This window comes from Zea mays, chromosome 4 (assembly GCF_902167145.1).
Source record: "Zea mays cultivar B73 chromosome 4, Zm-B73-REFERENCE-NAM-5.0, whole genome shotgun sequence".
NCBI classification, from domain to species: Eukaryota; Viridiplantae; Streptophyta; class Magnoliopsida; order Poales; family Poaceae; genus Zea; species Zea mays.
Window position 1 is genome coordinate 61,589,553 of NC_050099.1, and position 15,446 is coordinate 61,604,998.

At 42.0% G+C, this 15,446-nt stretch overlaps 1 long non-coding RNA gene across 1 annotated transcript; it reads right to left on the minus strand.

Annotated features, from left to right (window-relative positions):
* Nucleotides 1-6,060: 6,060 nt before the first annotated feature.
* Nucleotides 6,061-10,665, minus strand: LOC103653302 (uncharacterized). Its single transcript, XR_565392.2, has 3 exons — nucleotides 7,712-10,665; nucleotides 6,406-6,929; nucleotides 6,061-6,316 (listed from the first exon to the last, which is right to left on the minus strand). It is a non-coding gene; the product is annotated as an uncharacterized lncRNA (long non-coding RNA).
* Between the last annotated feature and the right edge of the window lie 4,781 nt (nucleotides 10,666-15,446).

Sequence of the window (15,446 nt, forward strand, 5' to 3'; positions counted from 1 at the left end):
TGCATATATGTTTGGTGTAATGTTAATTTTGCCTATACACTGTTTGTTTATAATGCTACGACTAGCGCGAGGTAACGAGAACCTGAAGAGCAAGTTGGTACCTGGAATCTCAAGTCCCAGGCAAGTTGTGCCCTTGATCACTTCTTTTTACCCATCCATGTTCTAATTAATCATAATGATCTGCATAGGTTAATTTTGATGGGACCCAATAGGTTACCCTAGTTTGATTATCTTTATACCTTGTTACCACTGAACTTTTTGGGTAGTACTTGCTAGTGCTTTATGTGGTTTTGGGTATGAAGATACATTACTCATGATTATACTTTTGTTATCCGTTGTTATTTATCGTTCATGATAAGATCATTATGTTAATTGGAACATGGAGCGACCACCCGGGAAAACAGTGCTACCACAAGGGTATAATGGGACGCCCTTGGCTGATTAATTAGGAAAGCTAGTGGAGGACTACCTTACCCGAAAGGGGCAAGGGCAGTAGGGGAGTGGTCATTGTAGGGAGGCCCTCGGGATGATTTTGCTGCGATGGCGGTCATGCAAGGGATTCCTGCATTGGAGCTTCCTATAAACTGTAGCGGGTTTTCTGAAGCTAGTGGAACTTTGTAAAGGCCTCGTAGTGTTACCCTGCCTCGCCTCCTCGGTAGAGGTGTATGGGAAGTCGTGATCCCTTGGCAGATGGGTAACATGACTTGTGGGTAAAGACGCGCAACCTCTGCAGAGTGTAAAACTGGTATACTAGCCGTGCTCACGGTCATGAGCGGCTCGGACCCTCACATGATTAAATTATGGAATTAAATTCAATCTGTCATATGCATTGCATCGCAGGTGAGGTTGTTATTTTCGTTCTACTACTTAATTGGGTTGGTATTTACTTTTACTTAGTAACTGCTAATAAAATTTTGACCAACTTTAAAAGCAATGCTCAGCTCTAACCATCCTCTTTGGTAAGCCTTACACTTCACGTGAGCTCCCATCTTTGGCGAGTTCATGCACATTATTCCCCACAACTTGTTGAGCGATGAACGTATGTGAGCTCACTCTTGCTGTCTCACACCCCCCCGCAGGTCAAGAACAGGTACCGCAGGATGAGGCGCATGGAGGATGCTGTGATGTGTTCGTGAGAGGTCTAGGCCGTCGTCTCCCAGTCAACTTTGGGTTGCTGGACCGTTGTCTCCTGATAATGTAATTATTTATTTTGTATAAAACTCCTATTATGTAGTAAAGATGTGACATTCGATCTTGTGCCATGATTCATCATATGTGTGAGACTTGGTCCCAGCACACCTGGTGATTATGTTCGCGCCCGGGTCTTGGTGCCCCGAAACCCGGGTGTGACAGAAGTGGTATCAGAGGAATGTTGACTGTAGGACGAAACCTAGATAGAACTGGACAACCATTATCTACTTACCTCTGCTACTCTGATTCTTTTCTATACTTTTCTTAATCTTTTCTCATCTATTTCCGCTTTACTCTGATTGTTCTTACCTTTTCTTTCTAAAGACTAATGTGGATTTCACACTTTGAAATCCTATGCCTAAAGTGACTTTAGGAATAGGAGACCTAATCTTAGGAACAAAAAAAACAAAACTATTTTTATGTATCTATTAACTTGAATGTTTGTTCTTATGATACTTGTTTGATTTGGATCTTTGATTGAGTGTGAGTTGTGGAGTAGTGTTCACAATTGCATCTACTTAGGCATAAAAAAATATATAAGATAACTAATCAAACTTAGATTGTTCGTCATTAAAAATGTATCGAGCTTAATAGATCCACCCTATCTTAAAAGATACTCTCTTATCTTAATAGATTCATCTTATCTTGAAAGATTCGTCTTATCCTAACCACCCTGCTTATCTCCTCCTAAAGCAACAACCATGACCTAATTAATGAGATCCTATTTAGTCATACCAATCTAATCTAGATCCCATCTAACCTAATATGATCTAATCTAAAGTGAGTTACTTAATGGACCAGTTAATACTTGTGAAATAGATTAGACCCTCTCCACATGTTTTAACTTAGTTCACCCTACACTAAATAAAGAATGAGAGACCAACCCAACCAATAGAGTTTTGATGGATTGCATGATCTGCCTATCCCCACCTAACATCAAACAAACTTTTGACCTACATCATGTAGTCTATCTCATCCATACCTATCTTAACCATATTCTCCAGCCCGATAATATACACTAACTCCTAATCAATGAGACAAGACCGAAGAAGATGATCAACTTCATCAAGAAAGGATGAGCACCAACTCAAGTCTTCAAAGGGCAAAACGGAATCACCGGATGAGTCAAGATTCACCATCCATAATGGAATCTTTCTTTGCCCTAATCCTTATTACTGCAACCTTCTCTACTTCTGCCTAAATAGCTAAACATAGTATACCCATGTGTTCCTAATCATTCCCTTATTTAATGACTTAAAAAAAGTATATAGAAAACATTTGTGCTTAAAACCACTTGGAAAAAAAAACTCGAAGCTAAACTACAACCAAACATTTGGCTTTCTATATCCCTTTTCTTACAAATCTCGAGGACGAGATTTCTGTTAAGGGGGGGTAGGATTTGTAAAGCCCAAAATTGGTATAAGAAAATAATAATAATAATAATAAAATGAATAAATAAATAAATTTAAAATGTGGGTGTTTTGGGTATTCCTTGAATTCCTCCTTATTTTTTTTCCTACTCAACTAATGGCATTAAAATTATGCAAATAACAAATAAATAAAGAAAGAAATGTGCATCTCATCCTGATGGTATTTCTGCGATGCATTTGAATCAATGAATCATAATTTAAACTAACCTCAACTTATAAATAAAAATATAAAACAAAAGAAAGGGGATTTTGATAAAGTCATTCCTTTCTTCCCTAATTAAGCAATAGGGAGAATAATAGATAATAATAACAATAAATAAATAATAATATTAAAATAGTAAGATTTATATTAATATTTGAATTTTGTTGAGATTGGGAATCTAAAAAAAATCAAAATAGGAATTTGAATTTGGGTTGAATACTTCAAGTTGAAGATATAAAAGAAAGAAAAAAGGGCAAACCTGCACCTGGGCTAACTTCATTCAATTCGGCCCACCCATCTGCCCCCTCTGACGACCGCTTGGGCTGAAAATCTTCCCCGCCAGCCCACTCTACGCTCCTTCCTTTTTTCTTTTTATTTGGAGACACTTCCATGTGGGGCCCGCTCCGTGGGCTACCTCTTACACGTGCGCGGATTGGTGCCGCGTCCCCCGCTAAAGTCACTGGCAGCCGGGCTCGGATGGCCAGACTGTTCTTCCCTACCGTAACAACCGGCGTAGACCGCATGTGTGATCCTCGCCGCGTTGTTCGCCGTTCGGTTCCCTCCGCACGGACTTCGCCATGGTGCATAAAAGCCGAAGCTCCGCGACCTCCTTCCTCATCCATCCGAACCGGTGGGCGCCGTGGGGGAGATCCGCCGCCATGGCTTGTGGTCGATTGTGCGCCACCACTCGGCCACGGGCGGTTGTCTGGGGAGTGTCGCGGGTGCTGGTGTCGACCGTGAGCTTGGTGCGCCGCCATCCCTGGCCGTGGTCTGCTGTCGAAAGGGCTGGGTTGGACAGCTATGCCGCTGGACGTTGGGCGAGCTCCCTCCACTGCTTAAACGGCCGGTAAGTCGGCTACGTGCATGCTCACCATGTCATCCTCAGTGCGTGTAGGGACTTCGGGTTGGGCGGGGCTATCGGGTTGGCTCGGAGCCGAGCTCCGGCGGGTTCGCCACCGCTCGGTATCTGGCGCCGCCGCCTGGGTGTTGTCTGAGGGTAGAAGAACGTTTGTGGACCGTGGATCCATGCGTGGTCGGCCAAGATTAGAGTAGAGAAAATCGTTTGTGCGTCGTCGATCCCGTGTTGGACGGCCATGATCGTGTGTAGCTTACCCCTTCGCCATTTTAAATCCGAGCCGTCGGACTTTAATCGTGTGGTTCGGGGTGGATTGGATCGTGGGCATTCGTGGACCGTGGATCTCTGATCGTACGGTTGTCGTTGCGTACCGGTTCGCAGATAACTTGATTTAATCGTGGCCCTTGATGCATGGTCCAACGGCTCTATGTGATCGATACCCCTTCGCTACGGCTATCTTACAAAAGAGTCCCCTGACTTTGCTTGAATGAACCCGCCATCCTTGGCGTGTGCAAAGTAATTGCGAATGAGCCCAGATCTTTACGTAGAAGACCCTAGGCTTATTGTAAATATTGGCCGCTGTCCAGGGGAAGCATAATGAATATAAAATAAAATCTAGAAATAGGTTTTTAGTATAAAAATAAGTCCATAAACTTGTTTAATCCGTATTTAATTCATTCTAACTCCAAATTAACCCATTTCAGTTCCTATAATTTTGTAATATTGTTGTTTATCATTTAGTGCCACTGTTTTGACATAAAAGCCACATTAAAATTGTTATCTTAATTAATCTTGTACAAAGCACATAAAATCTTTAGAAATCCATAACTTAAAATCTATAACTCCAAAATTAATAATTCTTGTTCCTGTGATCTTATTTCAATATGTAGAGCATTATTATGTATTTTGCATATATGTTTGGTGTAATGTTAATTTTGCCTATACACTGTTTGTTTGTAATGCTACGACTAGCGCGAGGTAACGAGAACCTGAAGAGCAAGTTGGTACCTGGAATCTCAAGTCCCAGGCAAGTTGTGCCCTTGATCACTTCTTTTTACCCATCCATGTTCTAATTAATCATAATGATCTGCATAGGTTAATTTTGATGGGACCCAATAGGTTACCCTAGTTTGATTATCTTTATACCTTGTTACCACTGAACTTTTTGGGTAGTACTTGCTAGTGCTTTATGTGGTTTTGGGTATGAAGATACATTACTCATGATTATACTTTTGTTATCCGTTGTTATTTATCGTTCATGATAAGATCATTATGTTAATTGGAACATGGAGCGACCACCCGGGAAAACAGTGCTACCACAAGGGTATAATGGGACGCCCTTGGCTGATTAATTAGGAAAGCTAGTGGAGGACTACCTTACCCGAAAGGGGTAAGGGCAGTAGGGGAGTGGTCATTGTAGGGAGGCCCTCGGGATGATTTTGCTGCGATGGCGGTCATGCAAGGGATTCCTGCATTGGAGCTTCCTATAAACTGTAGCGGGTTTTCTGAAGCTAGTGGAACTTTGTAAAGGCCTCGTAGTGTTACCCTGCCTCGCCTCCTCGGTAGAGGTGTATGGGAAGTCGCGATCCCTTGGCAGATGGGTAACATGACTTGTGGGTAAAGATGCGCAACCTCTGCAGAGTGTAAAACTGGTATACTAGCCGTGCTCACGGTCATGAGCGGCTCGGACCCTCACATGATTAAATTATGGAATTAAATTCAATCTGTCATATGCATTGCATCGCAGGTGAGGTTGTTATTTTCGTTCTACTACTTAATTGGGTTGGTATTTAATTTTACTTAGTAACTGCTAATAAAATTTTGACCAACTTTAAAAGCAATGCTCAGCTCTAACCATCCTCTTTGGTAAGCCTTACACTTCACGTGAGCTCCCATCTTTGGCGAGTTCATGCACATTATTCCCCACAACTTGTTGAGCGATGAACGTATGTGAGTTCACTCTTGCTGTCTCACACCCCCCCCCCCCGCGGGTCAAGAACAGGTACCGCAGGATGAGGCGCATGGAGGATGCTGTGATGTGTTCGTGAGAGGTCTAGGCCGTCGTCTCCCAGTCAACTTTGGGTTGCTGGACTGTTGTCTCCTGATAATGTAATTATTTATTTTGTATAAAACTCCTGTTATGTAGTAAAGATGTGACATTCGATCCTGTGCCATGATTCATCAGATGTGTGAGACTTGGTCCCAGCACACCTGGTGATTATGTTCGCGCCCGGGTCTTGGTGCCCCGAAACCCGAGTGTGACAGTGACCCCTGGTCGCACCCCCAATGGGCTCCAACATGATACAAGGCCCAACAGCCCAATAGATGGTGTCGCATTAACAAAACAGAATCTAAACGCTGACTTGTTTCGACGATTCCAGTTAACTCCGAATGAATTTTAAGTTGGTTTCAATTGGGTTGAAAAGCTTATCTCCTTAGCTTTCCATACATGTAAAGCCCAACCTAATCGAAGTTCGAATGCATCCTAGGCATTCGTTTTAGTGCAGACTGGTCCTGGACTGCAAAGTGGAGACGAAGTTGAATCGGACTTGGCTTTCTCTTGTTGTGAAAATCCTAGCTTCCCCTTCCTTGACATCTTGGATATTCCCAAGTCCTTGTTTTTCCTCTACAAGGTTCCTAATCATCAAAACATCCATAGCACCAATCATAAGCACTAAAACACAATTGGCTAGGTTAGAATGAGCCTGGAGATTTAGTTGTCGTACATGTGCTCGTGTTGTCGGTCCATGCATTGTTTGTATGGGGTTGATGTCCTCATCATCTTCCTCCACTTGAATTGGAGTCATTCTTGACTTAGGCGGTGGCCAAGGGGGTGACCGAGCAACCCAAGGATGTACATGGCCTTTAGACCCAAAAGCCGGTGTTACTGATTTGTGGCAGATTCTGAACGCTATCTTGTTATGACGATTCCTATCAGCTCTAAGCATATTTTGACGTGGTACCAGTTGGGTTGGAAAGCTTATCTCCTTAGCTTTCGAGTCCGTATGTGGTCTGGGCATCTATTTTCGTGAGGACCACTCCTGTAGTCCTAACCTGATTCGCGATTAAACTAGACTTGATTGGACTCTATGATTGATTGGATCTTGACCATATAGTTGACATCCTTGTACTCATCATTCTTCCCTTCTTAGTTTTGAGTCGTCCTCGACTCAAAGTCGTTGGTGCCGGCAAAAGGTGTTGATGTATTGCTTGATGTCGTCCAACCTTGCTCCCCTTCTTGAAGTTGACCCTGTTGTTGTAAAACATACAAAGAAGAATAAGTGGAACTGGACGTGATATGGTTATCTTTAACACAATTCTCTAATTGATCATATTGTTTCATGACAAATGGAGATTTCATATTTGAACAAATATATACTCGATGTACCATATATTCTCCTTTCCATCTATATCTTCTAATAACATGATATGTATGTTTAGATAACCATGACAAATCAGCACTAAAAGAAAGTTTCTCCTCTAAATTATTTAGATTACATAGAACATCAAATTTAATATAGCCCAAAGTATTGAAAGACGATAACAATTTTAGCTCATAATGCACACTAGTTATAGGATTGAATGTTCTAATTTTGGCACAATTAATAGGATCAGAAGCAACAACATCAAGTTTGTTCTCTAGTTGTGGCATAGAAATAATAGTATTATCATCACACAACTCTTATTTATCACAAGGAACAACAAGGCAATCCTCTTGTAACAAATGCAACTCAGATTTATCTGAAGGCATCACTTTAGTAGAACTACTCAAATTATTTTTAGTATCATCCATAGAAATAAATTGTTCTCTCATAAGTGCTTTCACATCAGTCCACGTTTGTAGTTTCTCATAGTCATGCAAATTATTCCACAAAACTAGCGCATCATCAGTTAAAGTACTAGCCACAGTTTTAATTTTTTGCCTATCACATATACGACGTCGTGCAAAAATCTTATCCATTGATATTTCCCATTCATTATACTCATTTGCAATATTTTCATCAAAAGAAGAGAAGGATGGATATAGCGAACCTGAGGGAGACGAATCATCATCAATGGTGTGGCTCTCAAAGGCTTTAGTCAATGCGAGCATCATCTCCTTCAATTCCAGATAGAAGTCACACTCGCCGTTAGTAGGCTTAGGACCCTTATTATTGTTCGTTTGGGTCTTTGGTCCTATCATTGTTAGTACAAAAAAAGATAAAATGCAACAAACAAACTATGTGAATCCAACAACTACTCTCGGGGGTGGTGGTAGAACACAGGTTATGAAAGTGTCTTACCCTGCTCTTACAATTTTCTTACCAGCACTGTAGGTGCCAAATGGTAGCTGGTGTGACTGCACAAAGAACGTTGGTGTGATTGCAAAGTGTCAGTAACAGATAACAATGGTGAATAAGTGTATTAACACGGCTGGAGGAAGACGCAAAGGAGGTGACAAGAATTTAGGAACATTAAGGGAACAAGTTAGAATGAAAAACAATCACAAATGTGCACATATCAATGGTGTTTGTGTTTATATGCACTTTTTTTCTCTTTGATTTTTTTTTTGTTTTGTGCGGATTTTTTTACACTTGCCTTTTTATATTCTTTTTTTCACAAGAGTGCCGCCAAAACAGGATATAACACAAGAGTATCAAAAAATTCTTGTCTGTCTGTCATAGATTTTATGCTCTAACTTCAACATATCATTTGACAAATTTAGAGACCTCAAACATAAAAACTTAGAACACGAAACTTGTAGGTCTTTGTTTTATCTTTCTTTTAGATATATGGATTGGCTATTTTGGATAAAGAAAGTGGGGGATATTGACCCTGAAATATAGACTGGTCCGATATTCCAGGATCACAAACAGATTTACTTCCAATACAAATAACTTCTTAATACTTACATTTTCTGGAAATCTCGTAAATAAGAAAGTTGTAGATAGTTTTCTAAGCTTTCCAGGAAGTACAAGAATACTGAATTCTGAGTCTGTATGTGAGATTTATGCTCAAAATAACGAACTGGACAGAAACTAATCTGATAAGGACGAAATGATGAGATGAACATTCATGGGATCTATTTTGGAAATTGAATTTGTGGGATCGCAGTGGATGAAATGGATTAAAATGAACCAAAACAAATCTAAACCAGCAATAAGACATTGACCTAAGACACAAATGTAATACCCCAGGTGTTTATGTCCCGTTCGATAACGAGGATGGAATTAAGCACGAGATAATGACGAGATATCAGTTTATATGTCCTAATCATCTTTGTCTCTCCTTAGTTCGACATCATTTTTATAATTATCTATTTGGACTATCCCAAATGTTTCACAAAGTTTGGACTTTAGAAATCTTCTGAGATGTCAAGTCTATGTTGTTCGGATGCGTCTAATAGACGAACGAGATTTCAAAAAGGGTTTGATTTTTATAAATTTGACCAAGATCGATATCCTGAAAAACAAGGCGCAAAGTTGTTAATCCAAATGATATCTAGTCGAGTGCGCGTTCTTGAATACATTTTTGTTTGATTTCATTTAAATCAAGTACTAACTAAAATATCGATGTCAGTATTGTTTTGATTCGGACCATTCCAATCTATCTCAAACTCTAATTCTTGGACCCAGGAATTGTTTGCAATTTCTTTTGTTAGTAAAAGCTTGGAGAGGGAAAATCTAAAAATATCCCCACCGCTTAAGCTCTAGCTGTTCTCATCTCCTTATCCCTGCGACGTCGCTCACTAGGGTTCATCTCCCAACCACCCTCTCCATCCAATAGCAGAGCACACCATCCCCTCCTCTCGGCTCCCCTGCCCCCAACGCCGCCCGGCTTGCCACGGATCTTACTGCAAGATTCCCTTTGATCTTCTTTTCATCCTAAGGTACAAAAATAAGTCCTAAGGATGGAAGTACTTAAATTGAAACTTGGCCAAGTACAAAAACATGTGATGTTTCGCCCAGGTTAAGTAAGGATTATATCGAGTGTAGGCTTGATGATCGAGGACTAATTAACTAGCCACGTGCCCTGGTATGGGATAGGGTAAGCCTAATCTTAGCTTGACAAATGCCAGAAAGACTACCACACAATGGGAATGAAGAGTTGGTGAGAGTAGCGTGTACCCTCCGTGGCAAGTGGTTGGACGGTGGAGTAATTGTGCTCTCGGTTAGCGTGAACATGTTCTGGTATTGAGATAGTAGGGGACGGGTTGACATATGCAAGGGTTAGGTGCTACATACGTCGTGTGGTTAGAGATCTCCAGCTGGGTAAATCGATTTGGATCGTCGTTACATCCTCGGATAATGGAGACTTGTTCACTAACTTGCATCGTAGGTCATGGATGGAATCATAATGAGTAAAAAATATTGGTGTATTGATTAATGTGATGATGAAATTCAACCAGGTGCAAACAAGATCAATTAATGCTTAATCTGGCATTAAAATGTTGAAAGTAAGGATCCACTGTTAGATGCTTATTTATGCAAATGAGTAAGCTTGATTTTTGCTAAAGCCTTACCTTGATTTCCAAAAGCCAACATATTATTGAGAGTATTTTTCTTTAGTCGAGTAAGATTTGCGAAAGTACCTTCGTACTCAGGGTTCTTTCAACCCATGTTGTTGTAGGTACTAGATTTGTGCTGTTGTGGATGGTGCTAAGTGCCGATGGGCTATACTTCTTATTGAGGGTTGTCACTGAACTAGCATATATTGGAAAATTACAAATATTTTATAATATTTCAAAGTATATTTCTTTGAATCACTTTTGTAATCACTCCGATAAATATAACGTAAACTTGTTGTAATTTGTAACATGTTGTAATAAAGAATTTCGGCTACAAATGTTGGTGTGTGATTTGTGTTTATTTAATTCTGCGATCTTGGTTATAAGTGGTTTATTCGGGATCCTTGGGTCTCTCGATCAGATCCTTTTATGTTATCCGGTGCACATACATAGTTGTCTAAGGTCTTTGAGACAAGGACAGGTGCATGTGGGCCCAATAACTTAGGAGGTTCTGCCACAGCTGGTATCTGAAAGGGAAATGTGCCCTTGGGCCATTTCTAAGTATTTTGGTGATTGAGTGCCAACGCAAGTGCTTTTGTGTTGATCTATGCAATGTGGTGGACAAAGTACAAATCATGTCAAAAGGTATGTTTCTCAGACTTAGTACATTGTTTTAGAGACTAATGTATTGTGTCTAAGTGCTGGAAACAGGAAAAGAACAATTGGAAATGTCTTGGCTCGAGCAGCCAAGACTGCTCAGTTTGGGAGCACCGGACTATCCGGTGGTGCACCGGACAGTGTCCGGTGCGCCAGGCTGGCTCGTGCGAACTCGCTGCTCTCGGGATTTCATTGGCGGCGTACGGCTATAATTCACCGGACTGTCCGGTGTGCACCGGACTATCCGGTGAGCCAACGGTCGGCCAGGCCAATGGTCGGCTGCGCGATCTGCGCAAGACACGTGGCCGAGCCAACGGTCGGAAGGGTGCACCGGACTGTCCGGTGTGCACCGGACAGTGTCCGGTGCGCCAACGGCTCCCAGGCGCCAACGGTCGGCTTCGCCAAGGAAGGAAAGAAATCTGCACCGGACAGTGTCCGGTGTGCACCGGACTGTCCGGTGCGCCAAGCGACAGAAGGCAAGATTTGCCTTCCAGGAATGCTCTCAATGGCTCTTAGCTGCCTTGGGGCTATAAAAGGGACCCCTATGCGCATGGAGGAGTACACCAAGCATTCTCTAAGCATCCCTAAGCACTAAGACATCAATTCCGCGCTTTTGATTCCTTGCGATAGCAATTAGAGCTCTAGTTGAGTTATGAACTCATTGAGTTGTGTTGTGAGCTCTTGTTGCGACTTGTGTGCGTGGTGTTGCTGTGATTTCTTGTATTGAGTGTGTTGCTTATCCCTCCCTTACTCCGTGCTTCTTTGTGAACTTTAAGTGTAAGGGCGAGAGGCTCCAAAGTGTGGAGATTCCTCGCAGACGGGATATAGTAAAGCAAGCAAAACACCATGGTATTCAAGTGGGTCTTTGGACCGCTTGAGAGGGGTTGATTGCAACCCTCGTCCGTTGGGACGCCACAACGTGGAGTAGGCAAGCGTTGGTCTTGGCCGAACCACGGGATAAACCACTGTGCCATCTCTGTGATTCATCTCTTGTGGTTATTGTGTTTTGTTGAGACTCCTCTTTAGCCACTTGGCATTATTTGTGCTAACTCCTAATCAAGTTTTGTGAGTTAAATTTCAAGTTTTACAGGATCACCTATTCACCCCCCCTCTAGGTGCTCTCAATTGGTATCGGAGTCGTTCTCTTCAAGAAGGGACTAATCGCCCGAAGAGATGGATCCTAAGGGAAAGGGGATGGTGGTCAACAACAACGAGAAGGAGTCTATCTTCAATGAGTCGAAAGATGACAAGCCTACGGACTCGGGCTCAAGCCACAAAAGAAGAGGCGGGAAGAAGAAGAAGACAAGCCGCATCAAGGAGATAGTCTACTATGATAGCGATGAATCTTCCTCTTCCCAAAAGGACGACGACGACTACGAGAAAAAGAAAACGGTCAATTCAAACTTTTCTTTTGATTACTCTCGTATTCCTCAAAGTACAAATGCTCATTTATTATCCATTCCACTTGGTAAACCTCCTCATTTTGATGGAGAGGACTACGGATTTTGGAGTCACAAAATACGTAGTCACTTGTTCTCTCTCCATCCTAGCATATGGGAGATCGTAGAGAGTGGAATGAAATTTGATAGCTCAGATAGCCCTTTGTTTATCAATGAACAAATTCATAAAAACGCACAAGCTACTACTGTGTTGCTAGCCTCATTGTGCAGGGATGAGTACCATAAGGTGAGCGGCTTGGACAATGCCAAGCAGATCTGGGACACCCTCAAGATCTCACATGAGGGCAACGACGTCACCATGCTCACCAAGATGGAGTTGGTGGAGGGCGAACTTGGGAGATTCGCTATGATAAGGGGGGAGGAGCCAACCCAAACATACAACCGGCTCAAGACCCTTGTCAACAAGATAAGGAGCTATGGAAGCACGCGATGGACGGACCACGACGTCGTCCGCCTAATGCTAAGGTCCTTTACTGTTCTTGATCCTCATCTTGTGAACAATATTCGTGAGAATCCTAGGTACACCAAGATGATGCCCGAGGAGATACTTGGAAAGTTCGTAAGCGGGCGGATGATGATCAAGGAGGCTAGATACGTGGATGATGCATTGAATGGCCCAATCCAAGAGCCTCAAACTATCGCTCTCAAAGCAACGAGAAGCAAGGAGGCGCTACCGAGCAAGGTAGCGCAAATTGAGGCGGCCGGGCTTAATAATGAAGAAATGGCCCTCATCATCAAGCGCTACAAGACGGCGTTAAGGGGTCGCAAGGAGCATCCCAACAAGACCAAGACGAAGGGGAAGCGCTCATGCTTCAAATGTGGTAAGATTGGTCACTTTATCGCTAATTGTCCCGATAATGATAGTGACCAGGAAAAGAAGATTGGAAAATGGGAAAAGAAGAAGAATTACAAGAAGGCAAAGGGCGAGGCACATATTGGAAAGGAGTGGGATTCAGATTGCTCCACGTCCGACTCCGACAACGAAGGACTCGCCGCCACCGCCTTCAACAAGTCATCCCTCTTTCACAACGAGCATCACACATGCCTCATGGCCAAGGAGAAGAAAGTAAGTACTCGAAATTCTACTTATGCTTCTTCTAGTGAGGATGAGTCTAGTGATGATGATGAAATAGACTATTCATGCTTATTTAAGGGCTTAGATAGATCTAAGATTGACAAGATTAATGAATTGATTGATGCTTTAAATGATAAGAATAGGCTACTAGAAAAGCAAGAGGATCTTTTGTATGAAGAACATGATAAGTTTGTAGAGGCTCAAAAATCCCTTGCATTAGAAATTAAGAGGAATGAAATGCTTGCTTGTGAGTTGTCTACATGCCATGATTCTATTTCTAACTTAAAGAGCATAAATGATGATTTGAATGCTAAGGTAGAGATAGCTAGTAAATCTAACTCTTGTGTAGAACATGTTACAATTTGTAATAGGTGTAAAGATTTTGACATTGATGCTTGTAGTGAACACCTAGTTTCAATTTCTAATTTGAATGATGAAGTGACTAGTCTTAATGCCCAACTTAAGACTAGCAAAAGCGAATTTGATAAGTTAAAATTTGCAAGGGATGCCTACACGATTGGTAGACACCCCTCAATTAAGGATGGACTTGGCTTCAAGAGAGAAGCCAAGAACTTAACAAGCCATAAGGCTCCCATCCCCGCCAAGGAGAAAGGGAAGGCCCCTATGGCTAGTAATGCTAAAAGGAACCATGCTTTTATGTATCATGATAGGAGACATTCTAGAAATGACTATAGAAGTTATGATTCACATGCTTATGATTCATATGCTATGTTTCCTTCTAGTTCTTCTTATATGCATGGTAGAGATATGTCTAGGAGAAATGTTGTTCATATGCCTAGGAGAAATGTTGTTAATATTCCTAGGAAAGTTAATGAACCTTCTACAATATACCATGCTTTAAATGCTTCCTTTGCTATTTGTAGAAAGGATAGGAAGATTGTTGCTAGAAAATTAGGGGCAAAATGCAAGGGAGACAAGACTTGCATTTGGGTCCCTAAGGATATTTGTACTAACCTTGTAGGACCCAACATGAGTTGGGTACCTAAGACCCAAGCCTAAATTTGCCTTGCAGGTTTATGCCTCTAGGGGTTCAAGCTGGATTATCGACAGCGGATGCACAAACCATATGACGGGGGAGAAGAAGATGTTCACCTCCTACGTCAAAAACAAGGATTCCCAAGATTCAATAATATTCGGTGATGGGAATCAAGGTAAGGTAAAAGGGTTAGGTAAAATTGCTATTTCATCCGAGCACTCTATATCTAACGTGTTTTTAGTTGAGTCTCTTGGATATAATTTGTTACCTGTTAGTCAATTATGCAATATGGGATATAATTGTCTATTCACAAATGTAGATGTGTCTGTCTTTAGAAGAAGTGATGGTTCATTAGCCTTTAAGGGTGTATTAGACGACAAACTTTACTTAGTTGATTTTGCAAAAGAAGAGGCCGGTCTAGATGCATGCTGAATTGCTAAGACTAGCATGGGCTGGTTGTGGCATCGCCGCTTAGCACATGTGGGGATGAAGAACCTTCACAAGCTTCTAAAGGGACAACACGTGATAGGTTTAACTAATGTGCAATTCGAAAAAGATAGACCTTGTGCAGCTTGTCAAGCAGGTAAACAAGTGGGAGGAGCACATCACACCAAAAATGTGATGACCACATCAAGACCTTTGGAGATGCTTCACATGGACCTCTTCGGACCTGTCGCCTATCTAAGTATAGGAGGAAGTAAGTATGGTCTTGTTATAGTTGATGACTTTTCCCGCTTCACTTGGGTATTCTTTTTGCAGGATAAATCTGAAACCCAAGGGACCCTCAAGCGCTTCCTAAGGAGAGCTCAAAACGAGTTTGAGTTCAAGGTGAAAAAGATAAGGAGCGACAATGGGTCCGAGTTCAAGAACCTTCAAGTGGAGGAGTACCTCGAGGAGGAAGGGATCAAGCACGAGTTCTCCGCTCCCTACACACCACAACAAAATGGTGTGGTAGAGAGGAAGAACAGGACGCTTATAGACATGGCGAGGACAATGCTTGGAGAGTTCAAGACCCCCGAGCGGTTTTGGTCGGAAGCCGTGAACACGGCTTGCCACGTCATCAACAGGGTCTATCATCATCGCCTCCTCAA